This window comes from Pinus tabuliformis, chromosome 5_2 (genome assembly GCF_031772625.1).
Source record: "Pinus tabuliformis cultivar Carrire ecotype Pingquan chromosome 5_2, CPIR1, whole genome shotgun sequence".
Taxonomy (NCBI): Eukaryota; Viridiplantae; Streptophyta; class Pinopsida; order Pinales; family Pinaceae; genus Pinus; species Pinus tabuliformis.
In genome coordinates this window covers 84399685-84413558 of record NC_142306.1, presented here as the reverse complement: position 1 = coordinate 84413558, position 13874 = coordinate 84399685, and the positions used below count along the sequence as shown (strand labels likewise).

The 13874-nt window shown below is 39.6% G+C and overlaps 4 pseudogenes; all 4 read right to left on the bottom strand.

The window, feature by feature from the left end:
* Positions 1–5032: 5032 nt before the first annotated feature.
* On the bottom strand, positions 5033–5619 carry LOC149157662 (gamma-glutamylcyclotransferase 2-3 pseudogene; annotated as a pseudogene).
* A 389-nt stretch (positions 5620–6008) lies between these two features.
* Positions 6009–6755, bottom strand: LOC149157661 (protein NRT1/ PTR FAMILY 5.1 pseudogene; annotated as a pseudogene).
* Positions 6756–10812: 4057 nt separating this feature from the next.
* LOC149157660 (gamma-glutamylcyclotransferase 2-3 pseudogene) lies at positions 10813–11403 on the bottom strand (annotated as a pseudogene).
* Positions 11404–11793: 390 nt separating this feature from the next.
* LOC149157659 (protein NRT1/ PTR FAMILY 5.2 pseudogene) lies at positions 11794–12572 on the bottom strand (annotated as a pseudogene).
* Between the last annotated feature and the right edge of the window lie 1302 nt (positions 12573–13874).

Below are 13874 nucleotides of genomic sequence, written 5' to 3'. Positions count from 1 at the left end.
CTCGTAACCCTCACTTCCTCGAGGAGCATGGGGGAATTGTCATTTATGTGTCATTCCACTATTTGGCCGAGTCGATGCTTACATGTCATGCCAATAGTGAAACTCTGGTTTTATTCTCTGTTGATCGATTACCTGATTCCGCAAATGGGCTCCATGTGAAAAAATTTACGTGTTTTTCATGTAAATACTTATGTACATTAGTGTGCAGTTTGGTTTTGGTGTGTTAATTTTCTTTTTCAAACCTTTTCCTCTACTTACCTTGTGCTCTACTTGGTTTGCAGATGCCATCCAACCATTATGTCGGTTTTGTTGATGGTGCTTATCATAGTACGTAGAATCTATCTTCTGTTGCATGGGCAATCTATGACCCTAATGGTGAGTTAGTGAATTTACAAGGTATATGTTTGGGTCGGAGGACTAATAACATTTTCGAATATAGTGTGGTCATCGAACTTTTGTTAAAATCTATTTCTCTTGGAATTAGAGAGTTAATCGTAAAAATTGATTCACAACTCATTGTGCTATAGTTTAACGGACAATATTCAGTTAGAAACCCTCAACTTTTGAGAATGTATTTGTGAGTTCGTTTATTGGAACAATAATTTGATTTTATTACTTATCATCATATTCCAAGATGCATGAACACATTAACAGATGCATTGGCTAATTATGTGTTCGATAGACATTTGCGAAACTTGTAAATCATTAAACATCACATATTAGATTTGGTAAACATGAAAACATGTATAATATATATATATGTATCTATATCTATATCTATATATATATATATATATATATATATATATATATATATATATATATATATATATATATATATATATAGCGAGTGTTTTCAAAAGAGTTTTCTACATCAAATAACAAAATTTGTGTTCCGAGAAACATGGCTTTATAAGACTACAATAGTGCAGAAAGTAAACTAGAAGTTGGCTATTGCTCACATGGTGGTCATGATAGCACAAGACAGCCCTAATGACTCAGTCCAGCAGCCGACGCAGTTTAGTATAAACCCCTATAGTGTGCTTCTGGTAGCGTAATGACACCTCATCAATCGAGGCATACTCAGGAATCCCCTTGGTTAAAACTTCCAAGTTGCGCTCTACCTCAACGATAGGATCCACTCCCTCCACATATGGAGGAGCCTCCTAAATCTGGCGTGCCACTCTCTTGGCTATTAGAGAAACCCCTGGAGGTCTCTATAGTCCAACATCTACACAACATTATAAGTCAAATCTCAGTACACATATAAAAAAAATGATGATAAAAACTTCGAAAACTTCAAAAATAGTTTTATACCTAAATCGGTCCATTGTGCCCCTAGAGGGAGTGGAATATCTAGATCTCCTCAGAAATACATGCCTGCATACCATGATTAGTTGTTGATGCAACCATCCAAAAAATGTTTGGGAATGACATCTGTTGACTGCCCCCATGTCATGGCATCAACTCTCCCCATCTGAGTAATCATGGATCTCTAAGCACTGGTGGATCCACTTCCAAGCACTGATAGTAGAATAATGGCACACGTTCCAGGATGAACATCACCAGAATAGATCTGAAACCAAATTGTTTCATATTCCCTAACTTGCACTTGGTTAGTTTGCACTTCATGCACACCAACAAACCTTCGCACCAATTGAAAACTATCGGATTTAGGCACTCGATTGCATACTCGAAATGCGACTTTGATGCCTCATGCAATGCTTGTGCCCTTGCTATTTGGGCCATAATATGTAGGATTTTTTGCAGTGGGAGGTTGGTAATGGTCTTTATGTCAATTTTCCCGCTGTTACCCTTTTTGGCCCCTAGACAATGCTTCACAATGAGCATATCCATGCTCTCTCCCCTAGTATGTGATCGAGATAATGCACTCGTTGTCCCTTTTTGGACAACCCAGTGATGAAGTAAATGTCAATGACCTCTATTTTGAGCTCTTGATCCCCGAACATGAACAGTTGGTGATCTACATCCCACCAACTGATTAAGTGTTGCAATAACTCAAGTTGTGCTCTAATCCCGGGAATCATGAAGAACTTAAGCAATCCACATGCTTGTAGGGCATCAATACAGTCTTCATCCTGCATAGCCTGATGGTCTTCAGCTTCATGACCCCTCTCTTTCCATTCAATCACCATTTTGGATTGGTTATCCTGCAAAAAATCAACAAACCAACATTTCATGAGCATCCATGGAGAGAAAATCCAAGATTAACTATTTTACATGGAAGATTTCACTTCAATTTTTTTACCTCGGTGTCAACACGTCTATTTAGGAATTTTCTCACGCTTCTAGCATGAGTTCTTAATTGGCCTCAGGGTGAGCAGCGTGAGTCCGATGGGTGAAACCCACACTAGTCACCCACGATTTTTTTCAATTCTTCCTTGCATTGCAGCCTACCCTATGGATGAAAAATCATAAAATGACTATCAAACTGAAGGGAAGGGATAGATCTCTTATTTGCAATAAGTGGCTCAACAAATGGTGTCTCGGATTGATCGTGCTCCTTGCCTGAAAATTGAGGTAAAAATGCTCTCACAATTGCAAATTGGTAAAATGGTAAAAATAACTTACTTTTTGTCCTATTTATAGATTTTAAATAATATTTTTATCAAATTAGGGCATATTTCACTCATTTTTTAATATTTTTCCTCAAAAACGGTAATATGTGTTTCCTCGTGTAGTGCCAGGTCATATGTTCTTGATGACGGTGATTTATCTTAACTTATTCAACGAGTTTTATTTTATCACTTTTTCGGACTCGTCAAAAATAAACAAAAAAGTGACCCCTTGGAGTCATCTTTAAGCTCTTTTTTGACTCTCGAAAATGAAAGATTATCGAGTACTTGTCATTTTGAACTCGTAAAAGTAAATGAAATGACATCTACTCAGTATAAGTTTAACCCTTTTCCGGAATGAGATAGACTATTGTATGAAAAATGAATACCTTAGTCGAACATGGCTAATAGGTTCTGTTATCACAAAATCACAACTGAGGGCTGCAATCAAGCATGATTTCATGTAACTATTTCAACCAATCTTTAGACCAAAGATTAGCCTCTTTGATCAGAGAGGGCTCTCTCACAATTCTTGATAAAATACTTCAAACACTAGATGGCTAACTCTTTATTCATTTATGAAAGCATAACTGGTTGGAAACACATCAAACTGGCTCTCATTGGGCTATGGAGTCTATAATATCAAGTAAACAAGGAAAACACAGTGACCTCATGGAAATCAAGGCTCTTAGCATTACATGTCAAACATATTCCACCAACACATAGCTTGCTGTATACACAGGAAGTCAAAGCATATAATTATGAATTCTGAGTGATTGCATACAACAAAACCATAAAATAACATAAAGTATAACACATCATCACTACATTTGACCATGACAATCCTTCGAGAATCTTGAGAAGAGAATAACTCTGTTTTACTATTACTGTCAAAAAGGTCTTACAATGGCCCAAAACAACACTGTTTTTCTATAAAGTATCCAACCCTTTCTACATTCTAACTTTTTTTATTTATATGAATACATTCCTCCCTTTCTAGAGGGAGCTCGAAAACCCTATTAACTACTCCTACATGCTACTAACTAATGCATTAATTACAAACATGCTGGGCTGTAATTACATAAAGCCCTAATCAAACTAAAACACTAATTCTTTTCTCCTCGCAGGCTTGATGCTTTCTTGGATGCTGGACAGCTGTATGATTTCCATTATGGCTAAGATATGTTAAGGGAGCATTCACCGAGCAAGCTGGTCTCGGATGCTAGCTGTAAGACAGCTTATTAATTGATAAAATTAATCATCCTATATCCACGGTCCCCTGTCTTCCATTCCTCTTCATCATTTAAAGACCACACTCCAAGTTCTTTGAACCTTCAATTAACAACGCATAATCACCATATGCTATATGATCTGGATACTTCAAGGACCAACAGGTGTATCAACCGAACATTCTGGTAACCCCACCAATACCCTAGTAGCTCGGTCATAAATTGCCTTTGAGAAAACTTTATGAAAATAAACAAAATATTTTATTTTCCCTTCAAGACCTACACCTGTCACTGTTTGAGTTGTTATGAAACCCATGTATGATCTCCCTGCCTGAGTTTGAGACCTTCTTTTACCATTAACTGACCTCATCATCAAAATTCATTGTTTTTCCACAAAACAGCATTCTACAGCAGTTTCGTAGCGCGCTACGAAACTGCTGTAGATGTCAAAACAGAACCTATATATCTTTGAAGCGTTTTCTGCTTAAATTCATGATCTCTTCAGACATTTGTACAGCTATTAGGAACCTAAATAGTTTTAAGAAGATGAAGCTTGCTTCTATCATTACATATCACAGCCAACTTGATTAGCATCAAACCAATAAAAAGCTTCATAAATCCCAACTGGAACATAAAGTCACTGGAGTATTCCTTGCTGTCTTCAAATCTTCAAATGAGGTGGTCTTTTTCAAAGTACAGATCTTAAAGTTGGAAGAATTCAACACTTGGACATTAAGCTCCTTAGGATTATCAAACCAAACTATCTCACCCTTTGCAATTTGACTGGGTCTACATATATCAACTTCGGCTTGTCTGTCAGAATCAGCTGCATCTTTTTGTTGTAAAGTTTCCGAATTTTCTTAACCAATGAAACCATCACAATGAACTCCCCTGGATCTAGAAATTTCTCCCATTTAGAGTCAAAAGCATCGATAGTATAAAATTTAGCCTTGTGCTCCTAATTCTCTATTGTCACTGATTTTCTTTTGGATGAAGGATTTGATGAGGATATAATTCCTACAGGGACTCTGTTTTTTATGCATAGAACCTAGAAATCAAAGCTGCAATGTGGGCACTAGCAACTTTATCTCTCAATGGATCCACAATAACATCAGAGATATTCTAGATTGAGGCAGCGCATGTTATAGAACTCAAAAGGCTCGGCAAAATATCCTTTAAACCAATCTCGCGAATAAGACAACAAATTGCTGAAGTTCACACTGAAGTTCAGTACTTTGCATCTCCATTTGAAGTAGCATCTCCATCTTTGCATGTTAATACTTTCCTAACTGCATTTGCGAGGTCTGTCACGTAACTGTCATTGCAACCTATCTCAAGTAGAGCTGTCTCTAGTTGAAAGAGATATTCAATGTTAGGCCTGGAAGGACTCACAGCTCCAACAATTTGATGAGCCATCATTTCCAATGGTACAGGGTCCAGGTAATTTTAATTCGAATTCTTGTCTGTTGATGCAATGTACACAAGGACTCCAGATAGCTGGCTCTATTGAATCCTTTTCAAAATAGAAATCAACGTAGGCCTTTTGGTCATATTCCTTCTCTCTCACTTCTAGATAAGATAAAGCAATATCTTCAGCTTCCTGTCCAGAAACCCTGTAAGCAACGCCTCGACTGATGTGGCCATCGTGAGGCTCGAGTGTAACAGTCCTGCCGGGATTGGCAGGGGTTCCTCTATGGTCTGTGATCCCTTGATGGAAAAGACGACGGTAGCCTTTGATGAAACCAACTCGTTGTTTGTCATAGTGGAACCCCCTTCCATATTATGGAACCGTAACCAAACACCGACAGAACCATCTTCTCCACCTTGCCGTCAACCTCCCTCAATTCTACAGCCTCCAGGGGATGCCATTCAATCTTTCACGGATGCCATTCACTAGTGCACTCATCTTTTAACGACATCAATCAATATCATTCCAGCTTTTGCGCCACATCTCTATCCCAGTGTCACTAACCATGGCTGCCTTATGGCAATCAAATTCTTTATAAAGCTACTTGACACTTGGCATTAATCGCTTAGGACTGGGTGTGTTTTCTGCAGCATCAACCATATGAATCCGGTGATCTCCACTATTCAATTGTGGCCCACCCTCTTCTTCTCTACTGGCCGGCCATCGATCTAGTAGCCAAAAGTATTAGTGTAGCACCTGTAAATTCACAAACTGATGTCCGCGTACCATTATCTATCAAACCTTCTCTGATTTTTCTAACACTGGACCATCCTTTGTTGCTGCTTTGTCCAAAAACCTCAAAACCGGAGTATGAGCAATGGGGAATCTGCCTTTAGCAACATGGGCTTTGGGGTCAACCTCATGAAGTTCCGTGGGATCCGACGGCACATTAACTCTCCATTTACGAACTACTGCAACAATTACTTGAGCCATGCGATTGAATGGATTCCCATTCTGAACTTTGTGTCTGTAAAATGGAGTACCTATTAAGAATAGTATGACAGATATAATCAATCCCACCGTGGGAATAGCATAACCCACAGAGAATCCCACACGGTCCTGGAACTTGGAAGCTTTCTGACCGAAGTTGGAGCCCGGTGTGCATTCTGGCGGTCTCAGAGATTGCAATGAAACCGCCAATGTCAAAATTACCATCCCCGCAATATAGACGAATGAAAACACTGTGAATGTCCAATAGCATCCCCAGTGAGTATCTGCAATATAGGCGCCGATGACAGGGGTGATCCAGATTGTACCAGACCAGTTAGAGACATTCGATGACGAGCTCACAGTATCTTCATGCAACTTATCTGTCAGGTAAATCACCAAATTGGAGGCAATCCCATAATAAGCCATCCTTTCGAAGACCTCATAGGCAACGACGAAGGAACAAGCCTTCCATCTTCCAGTTTTGGACCTGAGAACGGGCCTGCCTTTGAGATCGACAGAGCCATCCAATGCAATTAATCCCTGAGACTCCATATTAAAACTCTCTTGGTTTCATCTCCGGCCATTGCTGCTTTGATGAGCGATGTTCAACAGAATCTTCAGTGTTCACTCCTGCTTATAAGTTTTCTCTGTGTATGACTCACGTGCTACTCCATGTTAAAACTCTGTTATTTTCATATCTAGCCATTGCTGAATGCTTGCACTAATCAGCTTGTAAGCTTTTATGAGTGATGGAGGCCAAAAACTTTGAAGTGCTTCGCTCTCTAATACTTTCTTTTGTCGGTGTGGACCATGTGCCCCTTCACACCCAGATGCCCCTTCCTACATTTTCGCTGGGGTTTACAATATCAATATCAGATATAGCTGGCCATGACTTCTTAATTAGTTGAAACTTGCCCATTGTTATGGTCATGGGTGTGTAGCACCCTTTAGGTTTTTTACTACATGGAATAAGGATAAATTTTACCTTCAGAATTGGTAATATTGATGAGAATACCAGCATATGAATTTGGTCTTCTTGTGTTTTAGCAATTGTCATTTGGGTCTCCTCTGAGAATTCAAACAAATCCCCAGTTTCGTAGCACGCTACGAAACCACGCAAACAGGTAGCGCTGCGAAACTGCTAAACAGAATTCAGGCGCTGCGAAAACACCCTGCCTTTTAGATATGCTAAAAATTTTTGACAACAACATTTTCAGTGATAACAGTGGCTCCACTAGGGATAGTGTGCCCTTGTGGTGCGCTAAGAACACGCAGCTCTAGTGCCTTACCCATTTGTGACAAACAGAAATTTGCTTGACAAGCATGACTGTAGGAGAAAGAAACTAATGCTACTGAAAAATAAATGCTCAGCTAACCTTGAGCTTATTTGCAATTTATCTACCTACCTACCCTAACCATTCAAACTTCCCTCAGCTCAATCAATATGAAACTTCCAATGCAGCCAATCATTTGCTTTGTCTGACATTTGATTTCTTTGCCTGTCCCGGAATTCAGAACCAATATGACAGTGTAATGACCGCTGCCACTGAAATCTTCCCTGACTGTATCGGATTTCAGAACTAATGTGATAGTGTAAAGACCGCTGCCACTGAAGTACTCTCCGATCTTCATAGGTAAACTGAAACACTGGAGAGCAAAACTCTTCCATATAATCAGCTACAGGATCCCAGAACACATGATCAGCTTGTCCTTCCACGACACTTTCCAGCTGTGCAAACTGATCTTCAACCACAGTGTTCAGTTCCTCAATCGTAAAAGAGAGGGGAACCAGCATAGTCTCCTTGCGTTCAGTCATAAAAAATTTATGGGAATAATGATCATGATCATGAAAATTGTATGCCTGAATTTGTCCTTCTAAACCTTCAATTTCTTTCTCAATGTCTTTGGCAAATTCATCAAAAAATTTCATCTTATCCTCTGACTTGCAGTCAAAAGATTTCAGATATGAGGACAGGGACAAAGAAAAAGATTCATTTGTTTCTTCTTTATTATGATCATCATCCACTGTTTAAACCTCACTGTTTAAACCTCTGACCTTCAACATTCCTCCAAGAAGCCAAAAGATGATGACTTAATACTTCACACTCACACCTGATTTCCATTTCCCGAACATTCTCTGCTGACTTAATGGACTTGGCAGGCATATTCAACCCTTTTTGCATTTCTCCTTGGAATGAATCATAAAATAACCTTATGCAAACATCCTCATGTTTAATTCTAAGAAGCTGTGCAAATTCACAAAAATCTGATATATGATCCAAAGTTAAACTCAAATCTTCACCGTTGAATTTTGGACCATTCTTGAGAAAATAAACATCCTTGGAAAATGGTTTGGGAAACCATGTAGTCCTGAGAAATCTATGCATGCATACCTTGAACAAATAATGGCAGCTTCTGGGTCTTTCATAGCTCCAGTGGAATCACCATGAATGTATGAACTTTGAATTCTTCAACAATGGAGTCGCCAAGGTAGTTTTGCAGCCTTGAAAATCATTTGAACTCCTGCTACCTTCAGAAATTCAATCTTAAGCTCCCGGCAGACGCACCAAAATGTTATCACAAAATCACAACTGAGGGCTGCAATCAAGCATGATTTCATGTAACTATTTCAACCAATCTTTAGACCAAAGATTAGCCTCTTTGATCAGAGAGGGCTCTCTCACAATTCTTGATAAAATACTTCAAACACTAGATGGCTAACTCTTTATCATTTATGAAAGCATAACTGTTGGAAACACATCAAACTGGCTCTCATTGGGCTATGGAGTCTATAATATCAAGTAAACAAGGAAAACACAGTGACCTCATGGAAATCAAGGCTCTTAGCATTACATGTCAAACATATTCCACCAACACATAGCTTGCTGTATACACAGGAAGTCAAAGCATATAATTATGAATTCTGAGTGATTGCATACAACAAAACCATAAAATAACATAAAGTATAACACATCATCACTACATTTGACCATGACAATCCTTCGAGAATCTTGAGAAGAGAATAACTCTGTTTTACTATTACTGTCAAAAAGGTCTTACAATGGCCCAAAACAACACTGTTTTTCTATAAAGTATCCAACCCTTTCTACATTCTAACTTTTTTTATTTATATGAATACATTCCTCCCTTTCTAGAGGGAGCTCGAAAACCCTATTAACTACTCCTACATGCTACTAACTAATGCATTAATTACAAACATGCTGGGCTGTAATTACATAAAGCCCTAATCAAACTAAAACACTAATTCTTTTCTCCTCGCAGGCTTGATGCTTTCTTGGATGCTGGACAGCTGTATTTTCCATTATGGCTAAGATATGTTAAGGGAGCATTCACCGAGCAAGCTGGTCTCGGATGCTAGCTGTAAGACAGCTTATTAATTGATAAAATTAATCATCCTATATCCACGGTCCCCTGTCTTCCATTCCTCTTCATCATTTAAAGACCACACTCCAAGTTCTTTGAACCTTCAATTAACAACGCATAATCACCATATGCTATATGATCTGGATACTTCAAGGACCAACAGGTGTATCAACCGAACATTCTGGTAACCCCACCAATACCCTAGTAGCTCGGTCATAAATTGCCTTTGAGAAAACTTTATGAAAATAAACAAAATATTTTATTTTCCCTTCAAGACCTACACCTGTCACTGTTTGAGTTGTTATGAAACCCATGTATGATCTCCCTGCCTGAGTTTGAGACCTTCTTTTACCATTAACTGACCTCATCATCAAAATTCATTGTTTTTCCACAAAACAGCATTCTACAGCAGTTTCGTAGCGCGCTACGAAACTGCTGTAGATGTCAAAACAGAACCTATATATCTTTGAAGCGTTTTCTGCTTAAATTCATGATCTCTTCAGACATTTGTACAGCTATTAGGAACCTAAATAGTTTTAAGAAGATGAAGCTTGCTTCTATCATTACATATCACAGCCAACTTGATTAGCATCAAACCAATAAAAAGCTTCATAAATCCCAACTGGAACATAAAGTCACTGGAGTATTCCTTGCTGTCTTCAAATCTTCAAATGAGGTGGTCTTTTTCAAAGTACAGATCTTAAAGTTGGAAGAATTCAACACTTGGACATTAAGCTCCTTAGGATTATCAAACCAAACTATCTCACCCTTTGCAATTTGACTGGGTCTACATATATCAACTTCGGCTTGTCTGTCAGAATCAGCTGCATCTTTTTGTTGTAAAGTTTCCGAATTTTCTTAACCAATGAAACCATCACAATGAACTCCCCTGGATCTAGAAATTTCTCCCATTTAGAGTCAAAAGCATCGATAGTATAAAATTTAGCCTTGTGCTCCTAATTCTCTATTGTCACTGATTTTCTTTTGGATGAAGGATTTGATGAGGATATAATTCCTACAGGGACTCTGTTTTTTATGCATAGAACCTAGAAATCAAAGCTGCAATGTGGGCACTAGCAACTTTATCTCTCAATGGATCCACAATAACATCAGAGATATTCTAGATTGAGGCAGCGCATGTTATAGAACTCAAAAGGCTCGGCAAAATATCCTTTAAACCAATCTCGCGAATAAGACAACAAATTGCTGAAGTTCACACTGAAGTTCAGTACTTTGCATCTCCATTTGAAGTAGCATCTCCATCTTTGCATGTTAATACTTTCCTAACTGCATTTGCGAGGTCTGTCACGTAACTGTCATTGCAACCTATCTCAAGTAGAGCTGTCTCTAGTTGAAAGAGATATTCAATGTTAGGCCTGGAAGGACTCACAGCTCCAACAATTTGATGAGCCATCATTTCCAATGGTACAGGGTCCAGGTAATTTTAATTCGAATTCTTGTCTGTTGATGCAATGTACACAAGGACTCCAGATATAGCTGGCTCTATTGAATCCTTTTCAAAATAGAAATCAACGTAGGCCTTTTGGTCATATTCCTTCTCTCTCACTTCTAGATAAGATAAAGCAATATCTTCAGCTTCCTGTCCAGAAACCCTGTAAGCAACGCCTCGACTGATGTGGCCATCGTGAGGCTCGAGTGTAACAGTCCTGCCGGGATTGGCAGGGGTTCCTCTATGGTCTGTGATCCCTTGATGGAAAAGACGACGGTAGCCTTTGATGAAACCAACTCGTTGTTTGTCATAGTGGAAACCCGCCTTCCATATTATGGAACCGTAACCAAACACCGACAGAACCATCTTCTCCACCTTGCCGTCAACCTCCCTCAATTCTACAGCCTCCAGGGGATGCCATTCAATCTTTCACGGATGCCATTCACTAGTGCACTCATCTTTTAACGACATCAATCAATATCATTCCAGCTTTTGCGCCACATCTCTATCCCAGTGTCACTAACCATGGCTGCCTTATGGCAATCAAATTCTTTATAAAGCTACTTGACACTTGGCATTAATCGCTTAGGACTGGGTGTGTTTTCTGCAGCATCAACCATATGAATCCGGTGATCTCCACTATTCAATTGTGGGCCCACCCTCTTCTTCTCTACTGGCCGGCCATCGATCTAGTAGCCAAAAGTATTAGTGTAGCACCTGTAAATTCACAAACTGATGTCCGCGTACCATTATCTATCAAACCTTCTCTGCTTTTTCTAACACTGGACCATCCTTTGTTGCTGCTTTGTCCAAAAACCTCAAAACCGGAGTATGAGCAATGGGGAATCTGCCTTTAGCAACATAGGCTTTGGGGTCAACCTCATGAAGTTCCGTGGGATCCGACGGCACATTAACTCTCCATTTACGAACTACTGCAACAATTACTTGAGCCATGCGATTGAATGGATTCCCATTCTGAACTTTGTGTCTGTAAAATGGAGTACCTATTAAGAATAGTATGACAGATATAATCAATCCCACCGTGGGAATAGCATAACCCACAGAGAATCCCACACGGTCCTGGAACTTGGAAGCTTTCTGACCGAAGTTGGAGCCCGGTGTGCATTCTGGCGGTCTCAGAGATTGCAATGAAACCGCCAATGTCAAAATTACCATCCCCGCAATATAGACGAATGAAAACACTGTGAATGTCCAATAGCGTCCCCAGTGAGTATCTGCAATATAGGCGCCGATGACAGGGTGATCCAGATTGTACCAGACCAGTTAGAGACATTCGATGACGAGCTCACAGTATCTTCATGCAACTTATCTGTCAGGTAAATCACCAAATTGGAGGCAATCCCATAATAAGCCATCCTTTCGAAGACCTCATAGGCAACGACGAAGGAACAAGCCTTCCATCTTCCAGTTTTGGACCTGAGAACGGGCCTGCCTTTGAGATCGACAGAGCCATCCAATGCAATTAATCCCTGAGACTCCATATTAAAACTCTCTTGGTTTTCATCTCCGGCCATTGCTGCTTTGATGAGCGATGTTCAACAGAATCTTCAGTGTTCACTCCTGCTTATAAGTTTTCTCTGTGTATGACTCACGTGCTACTCCATGTTAAAACTCTGTTATTTTCATATCTAGCCATTGCTGAATGCTTGCACTAATCAGCTTGTAAGCTTTTATGAGTGATGGAGGCCAAAAACTTTGAAGTGCTCGCTCCTCCTAATACTTTCTTTTGTCGGTGTGGACCATGTGCCCCTTCACACCCAGATGCCCCTTCCTACATTTTCGCTGGGGTTTACAATATCAATATCAGATATAGCTGGCCATGACTTCTTAATTAGTTGAAACTTGCCCATTGTTATGGTCATGGGTGTGTAGCACCCTTTAGGTTTTTTACTACATGGAATAAGGATAAATTTTACCTTCAGAATTGGTAATATGATGAGAATACCAGCATATGAATTCGTTCTTCTTGTGTTTTAGCAATTGTCATTTGGGTCTCCTCTGAGAATTCAAACAAATCCCCAGTTTCGTAGCACGCTACGAAACCACGCAAACAGGTAGCGCTGCGAAACTGCTAAACAGAATTCAGGCGCTGCGAAAACACCCTGCCTTTTAGATATGCTAAAAATTTTTGACAACAGCATTTTCAGTGATAACAGTGGCTCCACTAGGGATAGTGTGCCCTTGTGGTGCGCTAAGAACACGCAGCTCCAGTGCCTTACCCATTTGTGACAAACAGAAATTTGCTTGACAAGCATGACTGTAGGAGAAAGAAACTAATGCTACTGAAAAATAAATGCTCAGCTAACCTTGAGCTTATTTGCAATTTACCTACCTACCTACCCTAACCATTCAAACTTCCCTCAGCTCAATCAATATGAAACTTCCAATGCAGCCAATCATTTGCTTTGTCTGACATTTGATTTCTTTGCCTGTCCCGGAATTCAGAACCAATATGACAGTGTAATGACCGCTGCCACTGAAATCTTCCCTGACTGTATCGGATTTCAGAACTAATGTGATAGTGTAAAGACCGCTGCCACTGAAGTACTCTCCGATCTTCATAGGTAAACTGAAACACTGGAGAGCAAAACTCTTCCATATAATCAGCTACAGGATCCCAGAACACATGATCAGCTTGTCCTTCCACGACACTTTCCAGCTGTGCAAACTGATCTTCAACCACAGTGTTCAGTTCCTCAATCGTAAAAGAGAGGGGAACCAGCATAGTCTCCTTGCGTTCAGTCATAAAAAATTTATGGGAATAATGATCATGATCATGAAAATTGTATGCCTGAATTTGTCCTTCTAAACCTTCA